The sequence below is a fragment of the Corvus moneduloides genome, chromosome 5 (genome assembly GCF_009650955.1).
Source record: "Corvus moneduloides isolate bCorMon1 chromosome 5, bCorMon1.pri, whole genome shotgun sequence".
Taxonomy (NCBI): Eukaryota; Metazoa; Chordata; class Aves; order Passeriformes; family Corvidae; genus Corvus; species Corvus moneduloides.
In genome coordinates this window covers 28,510,571-28,527,459 of record NC_045480.1, presented here as the reverse complement: position 1 = coordinate 28,527,459, position 16,889 = coordinate 28,510,571, and the positions used below count along the sequence as shown (strand labels likewise).

The window sequence follows — 16,889 nt, the reverse complement described above, 5'->3', positions numbered from 1 at the left end:
AGAACTGTACAATAACTGAGCCCTGAAGCCACTCAGTAAATCATTTAACAGAGTTTGGCAAATAGTATCAGGAAATGCTTAAAAAAAGTCTCTCTCCTCCAAGACCCAAATCACTGTATATGAGTCTGAGATACTAAAAAATTCTTTGTGTTAGCTTTATTTACTATAAAGGAGAACTATTCCGAATTTGATTGAGTTTCAAGTTACTAAAACCTTTTCTAGACTTTAAATTTATATCTTGTAATCTTCTAGTTTTCTTATTTATTTTTCCCAGAGTTAAACAGTTGATCACATACCCAACTTCAGGAGCTGGCATATGAGCTGGCATATAAATGTAAGGTGCAGCAGGAAGTGACATAAGTAGTTCATTAGGTCATCTCTGATCCTATACTCTATCAGGGTCAGATATTTCTACTAAAAGAATATTTCAGAAACCAGAACTCTTCAGATGACACTGAGATTCTTGTCCTAACAACTTCAGTAAGTTTTAATGAGTTCTTGGTAGAGATGTCCATTTCAATGTCAAGAATCTCATGCAAAGGTGCATTTTTTGCCTCTGAAATCGTTGCACTGCCTTATCAACTAGGTATTGTGCTTTACTTCTTGTCCTAACAAGTCATGTTGCTGACATACAGCAGTTTGTTCTATCACAAAAGGTGGCGAGGGGGGAAGTGCATCATAAATTATTTAGTAAATATATCTTGAGGTGAAAGGTACATACAGAATGCAAGATAAATACACATCTTAAAGGAATAATAAAAAGAAGTGTAACTTTTTGTCAACACCTTGCAGTATGTACTGTTTACAAGCATAATCGAATCCTAGCTGGGTCTTCAAAGACTGAGGTCATTCTCACAAACACAATTCCAGGAAGTCTGTTTGCACTACTCCTGAAAGCTGTGTAACGGAGATATTCTTCATGGTAAATATTACTTTTATTGCTCTGTAATGGCAGTATTTTTCAATGTTGTCCTAACCATTGCTAACACCATTTGATATCCTCTAGGTCTGAAAGCATTTAGTACTATACAGTGCTGTATGAGAAACACCAAATAGCACCATGACCAGGAAGGACAACTGTCAAACATGTCACACTGCTATCCTTACATACTCATCTTACAGGGTGAATTCTGATTGTATTTATATTCAGTTGCTGTAAATTAGTTTCCTCTAATCAATATGAAAAGTTGAAGGTTTTTTATGACTTTTGTCTTTCCACAGAGCTTTGCCCAGGCAGCCACTGGTCCATTACTGAAATTATTCTACTGAAAGCACATTATCGTTAAATAAACATGAGCTGCCAGAAAGTGTGGATTTGCACAGAGGCTTTGGGAAACCTGTGAGTAGGCTTTATTGTATGTAAGACAGACTGCACAAAGAAACACCCTCAATGAGCCAAAACTTAAGATCTTAAAAGTTGCTACATTTAAACTAGCAAATGCTTTTTGAGAATCTAGATCTCTAGGATTTGTTAATATGAAAACCTTATTTGAGGGCTAGTTTAGCTATGATAACTATTTCATTCTGAAAAAAGTTTGTTTTATAAAGGATAGGTTCTTTCTACAAGCACAGAATACATATTTGTATTACTTAAAAAGACAGTAAACCAATTATGTTACCTTCCTCACTGAAACCAGGTTAGATGTACTGGAAGGTTCCTGTGAAACAGCAGAGAATACCTCAACATTGTAATTTGTCTTTTCATTCTCTTCCAGTTTACTGAAATGCTCCTGCATACATGTACCTATTTTCCATTTTTCTTTTCTTTCATGTACATTTTCAGCTTGTACATCTCTCTGTAATTGAGTCAGCTGGTTGCAAGCACATTAGTAAGTAATGTGACAGTGACGGACTCAGTTGCATTTTATAAGCCCCTGGAAAGCTGTGGAGTTTTCATGACCTAACACTCATCACAAACCCACACTTCTTTTGGCATTACTTTGCTAACCAGAACTTTTTGGATAGGATTCCAACTGGCAGAGTAAATTCACATTGCAAACATCACCCTGAAATTTGTGCTGCTAGTTTGCATGTAATATGTGCTGGAATAGACAGTATTTGTGTGGTGAAAACAGTTTACTCATTTGGCACAAAAAGATGTGATAATGCCATTCATCAGGAAAACATACAGATGGCAGTTGGATTGTTTATATTCTATATTCTCTCTCTCTCAAGTAAAGTTGTCTTGTTTGGTTTTCATGATGATTCATCTGATGCTGCCTGGTGGGCAACTCTAGTGCTAAAAGCCCTGTGGGGACAGAGAACACAGCCTGGCAGGCATTACAGGAGTTCTCTGATGTCCAAATTCACACTTTCAGCAAAAGCTAACACACTTCCAAATGCATTCTTGTCTATTCTAACTTCCTTTTCTGAGATCTCTCTGCCATCTTTCATCCTGTTGTCATATGGAAACATTTTATGCTTCTGTTTGAACATCAGTTCATAAACCTCTTTCAAAAGAAGCATCATTCTGAAGACATTTCTTGAATTCACTGTATCTAGTCTCTTGCTTTTTGTATGTTCAGTATGTGATCAGGAAAATCTGTAAGACTGACTGACAGACTGACAAATTCTACCTAACTAGTACTCACCAGATTTAGCCAGTCATCTTCAGCACTTCAAGCAATGTTCTGCCAGTGTAAGGTCTTCCTTCTCTCATTCTAAATACCTGAAGATTTGCATGAGTCTGAGAGAATTATTCAATGGTATTATGTCTCTCAACAAGTTTAAAGAGAAATCAAACCTGAAGTGGAAAAGTGATGTGATATAAACTGCACAAAAAGTAAGCATGATATAAAAAAAGAGTGAACATGCAAGCAAAATAACATTATGGGACACAATTTGCATTCTGAATGCTATCTTGTGGGGGAAAAAAGAGACTTTGAAAGATTAGTACATGTTAAAAAAACCTACCAAACCATACAAATAAATTACTCATTCAAGACGTTGCCTTCAGAAGCAGGTTATCATGACCTGCACTACTAGACTAAATGGGAGTAAAATTTCTTTACAAAAACCCATTTTTTTCTCCCAGTAAGTTCCAATTAGGATTTTTTTCTTCATGAAACAAAAACAGTAACAAAATTATTTTAATACACTGCCACACAACAACTAGATAATATACCTACCAACCATACCCACCACCACCCACTGTGTTTTTCAATGTCATATACACAAACACATTCGCTATGGTTATGCCAGAAACCGAGCTACAAAAATGGCTTGTCCATTACAGTACAGGGGATCCACAACAAAAGCAGGAATAAAATTCAATTCTTCCAAGTCCCTGTTTTAACCACAACATCCCCTTTAGGCATTCCCTGTAGTAAAAAAAAAAAAAATTAATACATATTTTTATTTTCTTTTTAAAAATAATCTCTAACATAGGAGCAAAGACTGCTGAGTTTTGAAGTGCTTTCAGATTTATGCTTGCCTAAATGTGAACAGAAGTTACCCTATAAGTTTTAGAAATACTTGGCTAGACACCAAGCTCTGTACTTACATAAGGCCATATAATCACCTGACACTTGTAGCTGCCTCACTGATTTTCCAAGAATTTTAATCCTCTTTTCCTGAAACTATCCCTTTAGTGAGAAAATATGTTTATTCTATTACTTATATGCTTGCTTCACAGACAAACAGTTTCATTTATCAAATAGGACGATAATATTTTCCACTTTCAAACATCAGAAATCAAGAGATTTCTTTGTACAGCAAAGTACAAAGCGTCTTGTCACATGCAAGAGCCCATTCCTAAACTCCCAGTCTGCTTCTACACATTTAAAAGCCCTTCTACAGAATAATGAAGCTTCCCAGCTTTTCCCTTCTGCCAAGCAGCCAGATCATGATGCCAGCAAGTAACGCACACAAGGTGGGTGTGCAACAATTAGTGCACTGCGCAAAGAGCAGACCAGAGGTAGCTGCTTGATGGTTGGAAGCAGATGTAGCTTGAACTTTTAATTACCAGAGGTTTTGGTTTTATAGACTGTTTAAACATATAAATAACTTATTCATTTTGCTTTAGTTTGTATTTTCTGTTAGCTATAAAATGTGGTGAGTAAAGTTCCTTGTCCCATTAAGCCAATGGAAGTTTTGACTGCAGACTTCAAAGAAACCAAAATCTGTCTCTTTATTGTTTAAAATGTTTCAGACTAGTGACTATAAAACTGGAGCTATTCATTAACAACAATTTTGGTGTCTGTTTTTTTTTGCATGTGTAATTTACACTTACATTCTGTGTAATAATTACAGGTTCTAAAGTGACAACAGAATGTATTGAGAAGTGTGTGAACCACAAATTGCGGGAAGTCAGAACAATATTCCAGGGAACTACCTTCACTTTAGAAAGGATTATTGCATGCCTTTCTTACAACAGAATAACAGATTGGTTGAGACTTGACTGCTGGAGGTCTTTGGTCCACCTTCTGATCAAAGGAGACTGAACTAGAGCAAGTTCTTCAGGCTATATCCGCTCACGTTTTTAGTATTTCCAAGGATGAAGACTCCACAAACTCTCTGGGTAACCTGTTCCAGAGCTTGACTACCTCCGTGGTTAAAAATATCTTTCCTGGTTTTTATTTCAGTTTGTGCTCCTTGACTCTTGTTCTGTTAATTCTCAGCAGTGGTGTCACCTTGAAGCTGTACATAAATTGGTGGAATATTTGGAAATGTCCACTGTTGCAAAACCACCAGCCCAACTCCACTTCTGTACAAAAGGTCACTCAAAACATCATTCACTGTCAACAACTAGTTTTTCAAAGCAAATTTTAATTCCCACCATACTCCTACACAAGCACTTCCTACTACTACTGCTGCAAGCATTTTTTTCCCTAAAAAACATCTCTCATAACACTTCTATACTGTCTGAGGTTCCAGAAACCAGAAAGGGCTTGTCATACAAAAGGGGTAGAGGGTGGGTGATGAAATAAGCTGTGCCTAGAAAGTCAGAGAAAATTCTTAGAAAACAAGTATTACATCTGTGGCTGCATGATACATAAAGTAGGAGGAAAAGGAGGAGCCCATGAAATCAATGGCTGGGAAGAGCCACTCACAACTCTGCAGCAACTGCCATTGTGTGATTTCCAACACCTTCCTCCCTTAACATCAGCAAAGCAGCAAAAAGAAGGTACCACAGGCTGTACACTTGCTGTAGCTCCGGCACAGATAGAACAGAAAGTGACTGCTCCAAGCAGTCACTGGCATCTGCTTCCTTTGTCCACATCTAAAGACAGACCTCTGAGGAAATTTTTCTAGTGCAAAATGGACTGGCAGTTTGTGGCTATACGAGACATTTCACTGCCCTAGCACTTGTGCAGATACACCAGTTAAGAAAAGTGCAAAAGGCACAAAACAGTGCAAATGGACTTTATTGCTACCTTGTCCCATTCTGCTCTGACACAACACAACTGGAGGCCACCAAAGGATGTGTTAAAGAAACGTTCCTGTCTGACCATTCAGAAGCCACTGTGCCAGTTACTCCTACACCACGCAAGCTGGCACTGAGGTCCCTTTGCAGCTACACATGCCACTCTCACACAGTCAGATCAGGTTTCCCTATTGGCTCGACTCCAGGTTTCCCGTAGCAATCTCAGACGTCTGGATCCCTAAAATATTTTAATCATGGTGCAACAACAGAATAACAGCTCAAGCTAGTGCTGCCAAGAAGGGGCCCAAAACAAAGGAAAACCTGGGGGTTTATACCCTCACAGTGAAAGCACAGGAAGATCTGGGGGTCCTCAGCTCCTGCCGTGTCTCTGAGTGTCCAGTCCCCTGGCTGGCACCACAGGTCCCCGCGTCCTTTGTTGTGCAAAGGTTGGTTCCAGTTCATGGCCTATTGTCTCTGGCTCTCACCACCCAAAGCTGAACCCAGAGCTGGAACTTCAGCTGCTCACCAAGCTACCAGCACTGAGTGTATTCCTCAAGAGCCAGAGTATGTAAGGCCAGGAGTCAGTCGCTTAAAAGCACGTACAACTGCAGGAATACTTCTCTGTGTGAGCATAAGGGAGCCCACATTCTTGCCCAACACCTGAAACATCCACCATCTCTAATATGATCAAAGCTTTGGTAGCCCAGAATCCAGATGCCTTCCATGGGGATTATGCAGATGAAGAATGGGAACTGTCCTGTGGGACTCGTGAAATTTAAACTGATGACAAACCAAAAGAAATTAAATATAAAGTTGCATTTATTTAGTAAAATTCCTACCTAATTGAAACAGTTATGCATAACAGAATGAAAGTAGTTTAAAAAATAATCTGTTGCTTCCTGTTACTAAAAAAGTTTATTCTTTTTGCTGTGTTCAATAACTGTACTGTTCCACTGAAAACCTCAATGCAAAATGTGGTTTTTAAAGCTTCACTGCCAAACTTTTCATACTAAATAATTACTTGAAAGGTCAGCAGAAATCTCTATTTTTGTCTTTTATCTTCACTTTCCTAAAAGTGCAGTTCTTTTGCATTCAAATGTATGTTGCTTCTGGGATGCATTATGTAAGACAGAAGTAACTAAAAATTGTTTACAATGTTCGACCATTAGTTTTGTGCAAATAAAGCTGACTTCGGTTTCTTGCTTGAAAGATTTTTTGACAAATAATGTAGTTATTAACTGCCAATTTTCTAGTGGGAAAATGAAACAATTTCAAACTATGATTTTTTTTTTTACCGTCTCATCTGAAACATTGTTCCCAACTAGTTTATTAAACACTGAATAAATGTATCTCCAACTCAGCATATTTACCAAGTTAAGCAAGAATTCAAAATTCCTTGCTTCTAAGGGCCAAACCTGCAGGAAAACATCCGCCTGGAGACATATGAATTTTCTTCTTCATCATGAGAAACACATTCTGGCCAGAGAATCAAGCTTGTACAGCACAACAGCACACCAAACCCTCCTAAAATTCACAGATGGTACCATCTTAAAACAGAAAACACTGAGAGTTGAATTTACATGAAATAAAGCACGTTATGTCAGTTGTTCCTAAAGAAATAAAAATCATTCCAATTTTACGGATGTGTATTTGTGTGTCTGTCTGTATCGTGACTGAGTGGGCAAAAAACAAAAAAAACCCAAAACGTTCATTCTATCTGAAATGAATGGAATATCTGGAATGAAAGAAAAAAACAGAAATTGGATGCTGCCTTAGAAAACCAACTTCTTAATCTCATTCTGCACTAACACCTTCCATGATAACAGTGGAATTTTTAATTATCATCATGATTTTGCTTCAGTTTTATTTGCCCTTGAGCATCTTCACAGACTTTTTTGGTAGGGCCTGATCCTAACTCCAGGAGCCAAATAGTAGAACTGCAAGATAGTATCTCCACTGCAGAAGAAACAGCAGCGTCTTCTCAAAGCAGTTAAAGCAGGAATACAGGCAAGCACAGGTAATACTAATGACACTAACACTGATTGCTTTGGAGGGAAGCTCACACACTTTATAAAAGTTCGGAAGATCCTTTTCTTTTCTATAACCTCTAATATGCAGGCATGATCCTGACCAGAAGACCACCAAGGAGCAGTGACCCCCACAGAAGGGACGCAGGGCAGCTCCACCAGCCCCGTGCTGCATGCCCAGCCTGGCCTTCAAGCCCAAGTTGTGCAGTGCATCCCCTTGGCTGCAGGATAAACCCAACCAGCTCACTGCAACCAGCAGCTCCCGCTCCGTACCACTGACTCCACCTGCACATCCTTCCCCTGATCTAAAAGTGCAGCATGCAGTTTTGAAGTGAACATCCCTCCTCTTACACAATACAAATTATGAATCAATGAATCAAGCTATTTACTCGTAAGAAATTTTGAATGCAGAAAAGCACACTGCACGACTTTTACAACAGAAGTACAAAGAGGAGCAAAAGTAGTAATATATTTTTTTTTTAATTTAAAGCACTTATTACTCTCTTCATTTAAAGCCTTTTCTTTTTTTTCCAGAAGATGCTTAGAGAAGCTAATGAAAATACAAATTTTTAGAAAAATACTTACATATTTAAATACGTAGATACTTTGTTCACAGGTACATATATATTTTTTCATGTATATATTTTATTTTACTATAATAATAATAACATGAGAATTGTAGGAATAAGCTATGCAGTAGAAGCAATAGTGGAATATAAGGTATAATCCAGTATTCCAAAAACCAAAATTTAAAAAAAAAAATCAAGTAACTCAAACTTCTAAGACAACAACATTGTACAAGCCCTTACTTCAAAACAACAATCATTCTATATAGGCATTGTAAATCACCTTAAAATTATAATTTTAAAGCAAGATTTCTTCATATATTCCATGGAGAAACTGTTATTTACAGTAAGAATTGATAAAGGCATTACGTCTTTCTATTGAGATCTACAGAAAGGAGGTCATCATTGCAAAATGAAGCCATACCAAGACCGAAGACTTGTTCCAGATTTATTGGTGCATATTATCATTCACATGCTTCTGTTTGGGCCAGGAAACGAAGGATCAGAGGTTGCTTCCAGTTAACACTGTGCTCCCAAAAAGGTTGCGGACACAGGGAAAACTGAGCTATGGTATAATCTGAACACAACCTATATTTTTCTTTAAGTGACACCAGAAAGTAGGAAAGCAGCTACATCCATGACTTGCCAACTTCACAGCATTGGCAAAGAGATGATTTCCATGAAAAGAGGGACAGCTCAGTCCCATAAGTGTAAATATCCTCAGAGATATGCAGGATGCCTTTGAAAAATGTACCTTCCCTTTTGCTTCTTCCTTCCCAATAATTACTTAGTCTACCCAAACTTCCCTCTACAAACACCTGGTCTTTTTCTTACAATGTAAATCTTTTACAATGAGAAAGACATCTGGATAAAAAAGACTATAGGCTGATGCCTTTTTTGCTTCTCATTCTTGACAGGCAAGCTCTGCTATGCTGCAATTTATCAGCAAACAGTTTACTCAGAAACTTTTCATTCTGATGTATTACTGTTTACTTTACCAGAACAATTTACTCAGCTACTATGTCTAAGATATGACCCAGCCCTACAATCAGTATCACCTGCTTTTAAGCCTGGAATCAATTACTGACCTAACTATTAATTTTGTTAATGGTGTTGCAGAACTCAAAAATTCTGGGAGATTGTTACCCCCAGGCATAGTCCTGTAAACACCAGAGTCTTCCGCTAACCGTTTTTATTAAGGCGATCCAGGTACCAAGAAAAAGAACCACTGAGAACATTTTCTTTAATAAATCACAGAATCATTCAGGTTGGAAAAGACCTCTCAGATCATCAAGTCCAACCTTTGACTGATCACCACCTTGTCAGCTATATCATGGCACTAAGTGCCACATCCAGTCATTTGTTGAACACTTCCAGGGATGGTGATTTCACTGCCTCCCTTCACTGCCTTTTGGGTTTAAAAACCCAAATGTTTAAAAACAATAAAGAAAAACATGTTGCACCTTCTATTTCTACAAGTAATAATAAATATTTTCATCTAGTCTACATAGTTAATTTTTGGGTTCAATTTATGGCCAGGAACTGAGGTGTTAAATCAGTACCAGCAGGAGGATGAAATATTACAGGAGCCATGAAACTTGACACAGTGAGCCATACATCAAATCTGCACAGCTGAGACCCCCGGGACACAAACCAAGTACTTTGTAACAAGAAGGCTCTATGGTGTGTCACAAAGAAAAATGAGGGCAACAGCTTGTCAAGTTTTCAGCTCTTCAGTGAAGGGCAAGCATGAACTGGGAGTAAGGCAGGGCTCTCAGGTGATCTACCAATACCATCATAGCCAAACACAAATGTAAAACAGATTCAGCATGTCAGCAAAACCATCAAAAACAGCAGGATAAGCTGTTCACTTAAAACACTGTGATTTTTTTTTGACTACAGGTAGAAATATGAAGATAAATAAAGCATGTGATTTTAAAAATACTCTCATATGCATGGGCTTATCACAGTCTTTCGGCTCTTGTGAAACCCTTCCTGGACAATCAGAAGTTGAGGGACGCAAATCATTAAAAAAGATCCCTAAAATGTAATAGTTAAATACAGTATGACAAGGACAGAACACATCACAAAGAATCTATTTGGGATGGGCTACTTACCACAGAGCCTCCTGCGAAAAAGTGTGATCAGCCCAGACTCAGTATGACTGAAACTTGCTACAACTGCATGGACAAATTATGTTCAATATATGTTGGAGTTAAAAAAAAAAGTTGCATTGCATTTTCAGGAATGGAAAAAAATAAATGAAGTCTTCTTTTGTCTCCACATAGGGTATTTGTGGACAACAGTCAAAGACCAGATACTCAATTATCTTCTTTTATAAACATGGTGAAGGAGAAAGAGAGGGGGGAGAAAGACTGAAACACAATGTTATTTACACAATCATGCTGAAATGAAGCATTTGAGTGTGCACTTCTGTCCTGCATGATCTTGTGCTCCCTTGAAAATCATTGGTCTAATGGAGACTAGTGGTCTCCCAATTCAATCCTGTCATATGGTGTCTTCGGCAGAAGTAAAATAAACGTGTACATTTCCTGTAGCATGTTTGTAGGAAAGGTTGAAGAGATTGTGGCTGTGATATCTCAGCCTACAGCACACAGTGTGCTGCTGGGTGATGCTACTAATGTTCAAGAACCAAATAGGACATAGGTTACAGTAGTAGGTACAAGCCAAAGGAGAAAAAGAATACTGAATAGTCAGAATAAATAGTAACATTCATTTTGCTGCTAAAAGATAAACTATTGCCAATAAGGTGATTTCATTAGATGTCTTCTGCCACCATGATTAAATTTAAAGTAATTGCTTTTTTTCAGCTCATGTTCTTCACATAACACTGTATTTAGTAAACAGTACTAGTCATAGAGTTTTGAAGAAAAATCATGTATTTCCTATTCTCATTGACACAAAATATTTTCCCAGTGCTCTAAAACCTCTGGAGGAAGGACACCCATTAGACAAGGAAAAAGTGGATATACATGCAAAAATTCTATAGAACTCTATGAGTGAGAAATATCTACATAAAGGAGCAGTTGCTCCTCTGATCCCAAAGAGTTAACCTAAGAAGAATAAGTAAACACAAATTTTGTAACTTTAACAACTCCTCCAGAATTTTAAGACTGTTAATGATTTTATCATTATCTAAATTTATTTAGATTTAGATATTAGATTTATCTAATACTAGCAGCAGTCCAATCCAGTAATAACAAATAAGGGATTTTTCCCTTAACTTACCACTATAAGTAAGCTGCCAGGTATTTTCTGTTTTCTACATGCATTTCTTAAAATGTATTTTAATTGACTAAAACTCTGAATTTAATTCTGCACTTATTATTGGCCACCCAGAAATGAAAGTTTTTTTTCAAGAGGCTAGATATCAAGCATAATAAGCTTTTTTCCTTCCTTCTACTTTGGTTGAAAGATTTGGTTTTACAATACAGGCATACTTTTAATGCAAAGATGATGCAAACACTGTAATTTCCCCCCTTTTTTTTTTTACTTGTGGAAGAATGAAGAGCAATAACTATTATAAATTCAAAGAGACTGCTCCTATTTGGCAAACTGTATTCAAAACCAAATTCTCTCAATATAATTTATCTCAGAGGATGATCATAAAGAGATGCAGCTTGATAGCAAGGAATATATTAGAGAATATGTATATTTTATTAGGGAATATACTAGAAAATACTAGAGAGTATATAAACAGATACCAACATAACTTGTTCTTTAAATACCAAGTCAGAATATAGAACACATGTCCAAATCATTACTTTTTCTTTTGCTATATATTATTTTTAAAACAGTCAGCCTGTACTTTTTCTGTAGTGTGAATACACAAGAACTCAGAAAAAATTTATAAGATTTGCAACATAACTGTTAGCCAACAACTTTCAGCTAAAGGAAAACATACTGATAAACATTAAAAATGCTGACTTACTTGCTTTTTGCACACTTTCTTAGTGAGCAATTTTTATTTAAAAAAAAACCTTCTTTAATTGAAGTCTTTTTAGCACTTCCTTTGCTATCATTTTGGGTTTTGTTCATTATTCAGTTACACTCCTGCACTAAGAGCTCCTGCACTTTTTCTCTTTAAATTTAGTAATTCATGCTGTAAGTGCATTGCTCTTTGAATAATTACAATTTATATTAATAGGAGCACTTATTCCAGTGAATATTTAGCTATTCTATAAATCTGTAGATTATATGCAACTCTCCTATGAAGCAACAACGGCTGAAGGAAAGAGTCTGATCAGTCTGAAGGAAAGACAAATATGACTCATGTCATATCTGGAGCTAAGCTACTTTTTAAAACTGGAATAATTCGAAGTGAGACCTTCTTGATCACATTTTTAAGTTTGTTGCCTTGCACACGTAGAAACATTCAGCTATACTTCAGAATGTACAACCACATATCATCACATATGGGAAAAGAAAAAATACGATGAACATGAAAACAGGGAAATGAGTGACTCCACTTACTAGTGTTTCCAGGATAGTCAGTTCCACAGTTCCAAAGTATAATTGCCAGACTTACCAAACCCCAGAAATGCAGCAGCATTACTGCAATTCCTTAGAAACTTAAGTCAGGCCACAACACAGATAACACGTTGTGCTTAAAATTCACAGCTTAGAGTCCTCTTAACTGTAGGATCCAATTACCATTCTGTTAAAAAAAAAAAAGAGGAGCAGGGCTTGCAGTATTCTGTTAAATCACAGCCAGGATAACAGAAGGAAATGAGAAAACAAGCGCCTCCTATACAGCAACCAATTGTTGCTGTGTTTCCCCATTAAACAAAAAAGATTCACATCAACACAGGGCAGAAAAGTGATCCTACCCAGCAAGAGAGAGGGCTATTGAAAACAAAGACGATCCTGCCCTATTCCTGTTAAAAGTCATGCCACAATGAAGCAAATTCTGTTGTCCATAGGAACAGAAATGATATGCAAGAATTATCCCAAGGAAATGGGCATTTAACAGGGAGTGACGGATCCTCATCTCTAATTCATGCTCCCAAGACAATTTCAACTCATGCAGTCACTCTTTAAGACATATTACTTAAGGGAGGTGATGGGTTTGAACACTCTCAGATGGAAACAAACTGCATCTTCCAACTCTTGTATCAATAATCTAACAGAGAAATTGTTAAATAAAAGGGTATTCCATCTCTTCATCCTTCATGTTCAAAGCAAGCAACTAAAACAGATTAAGAATCTCACAATGTGAACCTGTGCCTGGTGTGGCCTGAGTACACTGACAAAACAGCACCCTTGAACTTTTCAGTTGAGGACTGTAAATGGCTTAATGTGAAATAAGTGCCCAAACTGCTCTAGCTGCTGCACACTGAATGTGCACAAAAGTAAAATCCAAGACACTCTAAAGATACAAATTAGAATCAAGGAAGAACCTTGTGATTTTAGGCACTCCTGGTTACGCAGCAGCTGTGTGAGCTGTGATTGCATTTCTGTGACTTAGGCACATGATATCTCCATAAACCCTGCTTTAGGTATTTAAGTCCCTTATTGGATCAAGCCAATAAACTCTCTGTCTTTACCTCCCTAAGTATTTTAGATTCTATTATGTTTTGCCTCTATTTTTATTTTTAATGAGATCTTTATCTTTCTAACATGTAGTTAACTATTTATCCCATGTGTGGTCGTTTTTTCTCATACTAGTGCATACATAATGACTAAGTGTAATTTAATAACTTACTATGGGCCTTTTTTTTTTCAAAAGTACTGAGAACCCAAATTTTTTCAAAGGGAATTAAGATCCCTTGGAAAATCCACACTGCAGCGTTGTACAGAAATGCTAGAGACAGTGGTAGCAGTCTAGCTTTGCTCAGCTCAAATTAACTTTTGAGACTAAGCGGCAAATGCACCTTTGTGGTCACTCATAACTACAAATTGAACAACTGAAAAAAATTGAAAAATTGAAGTTAGCCAACTTCTGCCTAACACTGCGTTGCACAAACAAGGGTTAGTGTTTGTTTAACCGCAGTGATGCTGAGCATTTTTCCATTTAAAAATCTCTTTGCTGGAACAATCTCACTAAAGCCTCAAAAGTCTACTAAGCAACACAGAACAAACTGAAACAAAACAAAACCAAGTTGGTTTTGAGCATTATTTCTTAGCCAGGGCTGAAGTGACTCAAACATCAAGCATCAATTTTAATGACTTTTAACTACTTTAGGACAAAATAAATGCCATAAAGCTGAGGCAAAGTATTTTCATTCATGGATGAAAAAGTAAAAAAGTTTTTATAACCAGATATGCTTTCAGAAGTTGGAAATGACTGTGGATTCTCAAGAAAAACTTGATTTTCACGAATATGTATATATCATTATTAATTTTGCATATCATGTTTTATGTGAGGAGGGCTGGAAGCCAGAACTACAAGGTCCTGGTTGCTGATTCAATAGGAATTTGGAAGTTTTTTAACTGCAGCTACAGACACATGGCAGGAGGCTATTGCTATGGAGCCAGGAGCTGACCTTTGACAAGAAATGGATTTCCCAAAATCAGTTTCTTGTTCCACAACAGGGGTTTTACCAGATTAGAGGCATGTGGGGACTAGTCCCACGGTCCAGAGCTATTCTGGAAATACACAGAAATCACCAGTGCTATCTTCTTGGATATTTGGAAAAGGCTTCTGATGAAAACTTATCCATGATTTGTCAAATTATCTGAACAAATACTCTTCTACAAAGCATTGCCTTCCTGATTGATGGGTAACTCTTTATTTTTTTTTAATTTGAGAAAATGTTTCACCGGAAAATTTCAACTAACTGTAATAGAAACTGCAAATTCATTTCACATATGCTACCTTGGTCACCAACTGGCATGGTGAATAAGTAACAATTTATAAGGTGAAGCAATCTGAAGCCATTCCCCAACAGTTGACACATAGAAGGCATGACTATGCATGAGCCGTTTGCAGGTTGTTACATTGCACATTTTCCTTCTCAAAAAAATTACAAAAATTATTAGAGAGATGTCAAATGTCTCAGAGCATTTGGCATGGCCATTTTTGCAGGGCTGTTTATATTGGGATTTTGCCGGTTTCTTGTGTATAGATTTTTAAAAGCCATAAAATGGTATTGAAGAAAAATTTTATCAGTAGTAATAAGGTGATTTCCCATGAGAGGATTCAACTTAAGCTCAACTGGTCTTTTCCCATTTAGAGCCATCACCAAAGGTGCAGCAAGGCCTGTTCCATCCTTCACTGGATCTACTTGAAGTGCAACGTGCCCAATTCAGCTAAAGCAGTGAGAATGGCAGGACAGAGATTTAGGAGTGAAAAGCAAAAGGTAATGGTCTAAATAGTCACAGTCTCTGGGAAGTACCCAGCGCCAGGCAGGGCAACAGCCATGAGTACTTCCTCTCTGGAGTGCTACCACAGAAAGCTCAAGGTGACTAAACTTGGATTTTGCTGCTTTCTCTCCCCACCCCATTTTTGCCACCACAGAAGTAGTGGCTAACATGCCTCTCTCTATGGCTACAAGAGGTGGGTATGGGCATTTGGCTGCACTGACAGCAGCTACCTTCTCTGTCAGTCCTGCTGGTGTGTTGGGTATCCTAACCTGGGCACAGGGCTAGGTAGATGCCTTATTCCTGCTGTCTTTCAACAAAAGAGGTTCCTTCTCCTTCCCCCACTCTTCTCTAAAGTCTCCTTCCCTAAGTGAGTTTGTACTTTTTCCAAGGGCCTGGGGGACATTTTGACTGTGGTCCTCATGACTATGCAACAGTTCCTTCATCGCCTTGCTGAGATGAGACACCTGAACCATTCACTGTGTAACAACAACTGAGCCTAAGGGGTGAACTCGATAATTGAAAAGTTTAGGTAGCAGTTTGTCAATTATTCTTCTATTTACCAGCTTGTTTCCTACTGATTAACTGTCTTCTGTGCTTCAGACTGAATCCAGTCCCTTGCTGTAACAGCCTAGCATGTCAGGTAATCCCTGTCCTGGCATTAACAAGCACTGTTTGACAGTGTGTAAATCCTCCCCCTGGTTCTCAGAAACCATCCCATAATCTCACTTCATATTCTCAGTATTCTCCTAAATCTAAATTTATTTTAGTCATTTACTTCATCTTTTTTCTTATGTGTCACTTGTTATCTGTCCTCATAGATCACTTACATAGGGCAATCATGTCGCCTCTCCATCCTCATTTTTGTAAGGCAGTGGAGGAGCAAGCATTTCTCCAATTCTTGTTGTATGGTAAATCTGTTCCAAATTACCCTTTTCTCCCTTCAGTTACAGTTTTGCTTCCTCTTTTTTTGCAAATAACCTCACCAGAACTGTGTGTTGTGTGTTTACTGACTGTTCACCAGTCACGTACAGCACAACGAATAATTCCTTATCTCAACAGTAAAAAAAAAAAAAAAAAAAAAATCTATGTTTATATCAGGTTTTTAGAGCTTCCTGTTCTCTCTCATCTTCTTTCATTTCCCATTAATAAACTCTCAGGATCTAGCAATAATTTTTCTCAATAGATGTACATGGTTTGACACTTGCATGACTACAATTTTTCCATTTCTACTATCCCAGTAGTCACGCAGGTCAGTTTCTTTGTGTCTGACATTTTTCTCCTCAGTTTATAGACAGCACTTTCTTACTTGCTGCCAAACCAAAAGATCGATTTCCTGATTTTTTGTGCCAGGGTCACTGATGAAAATATCAAGTAAAATTAGTACCAAAGCTGATCCTCAAAAAATGCATATGAAGTGTGTTTCCAGACAGGAAGCTCTTCCAATCTCATGATCCATTTCCATAGGCCTTTTAACAGGATCTTTAGAACCTGACAACTTTTTAGCAATTCCATTTTACTCTGTAAAAATTCTCCATGTGGCTCATTATATAATCTGCTTTATTCAAGTCCAAAGAGACAAGGGCCTGAGCACTGCCTGTGTGCAGA

At 37.5% G+C, this 16,889-nt stretch overlaps 1 protein-coding gene across 1 annotated transcript in view; it reads right to left on the bottom strand.

Annotated features, from left to right (window-relative positions):
- Positions 1 to 16,889, bottom strand: part of TRMT9B (tRNA methyltransferase 9B (putative)) — a 119,099-nt gene that overhangs the window by 97,042 nt on the left and 5,168 nt on the right. Inside the window, exon 2 of the mRNA XM_032108867.1 lies at positions 12,508 to 12,636. The gene's annotated coding sequence lies outside the window, so the exon portion shown is untranslated. The remainder of the gene's footprint in view (positions 1 to 12,507; positions 12,637 to 16,889) is intronic.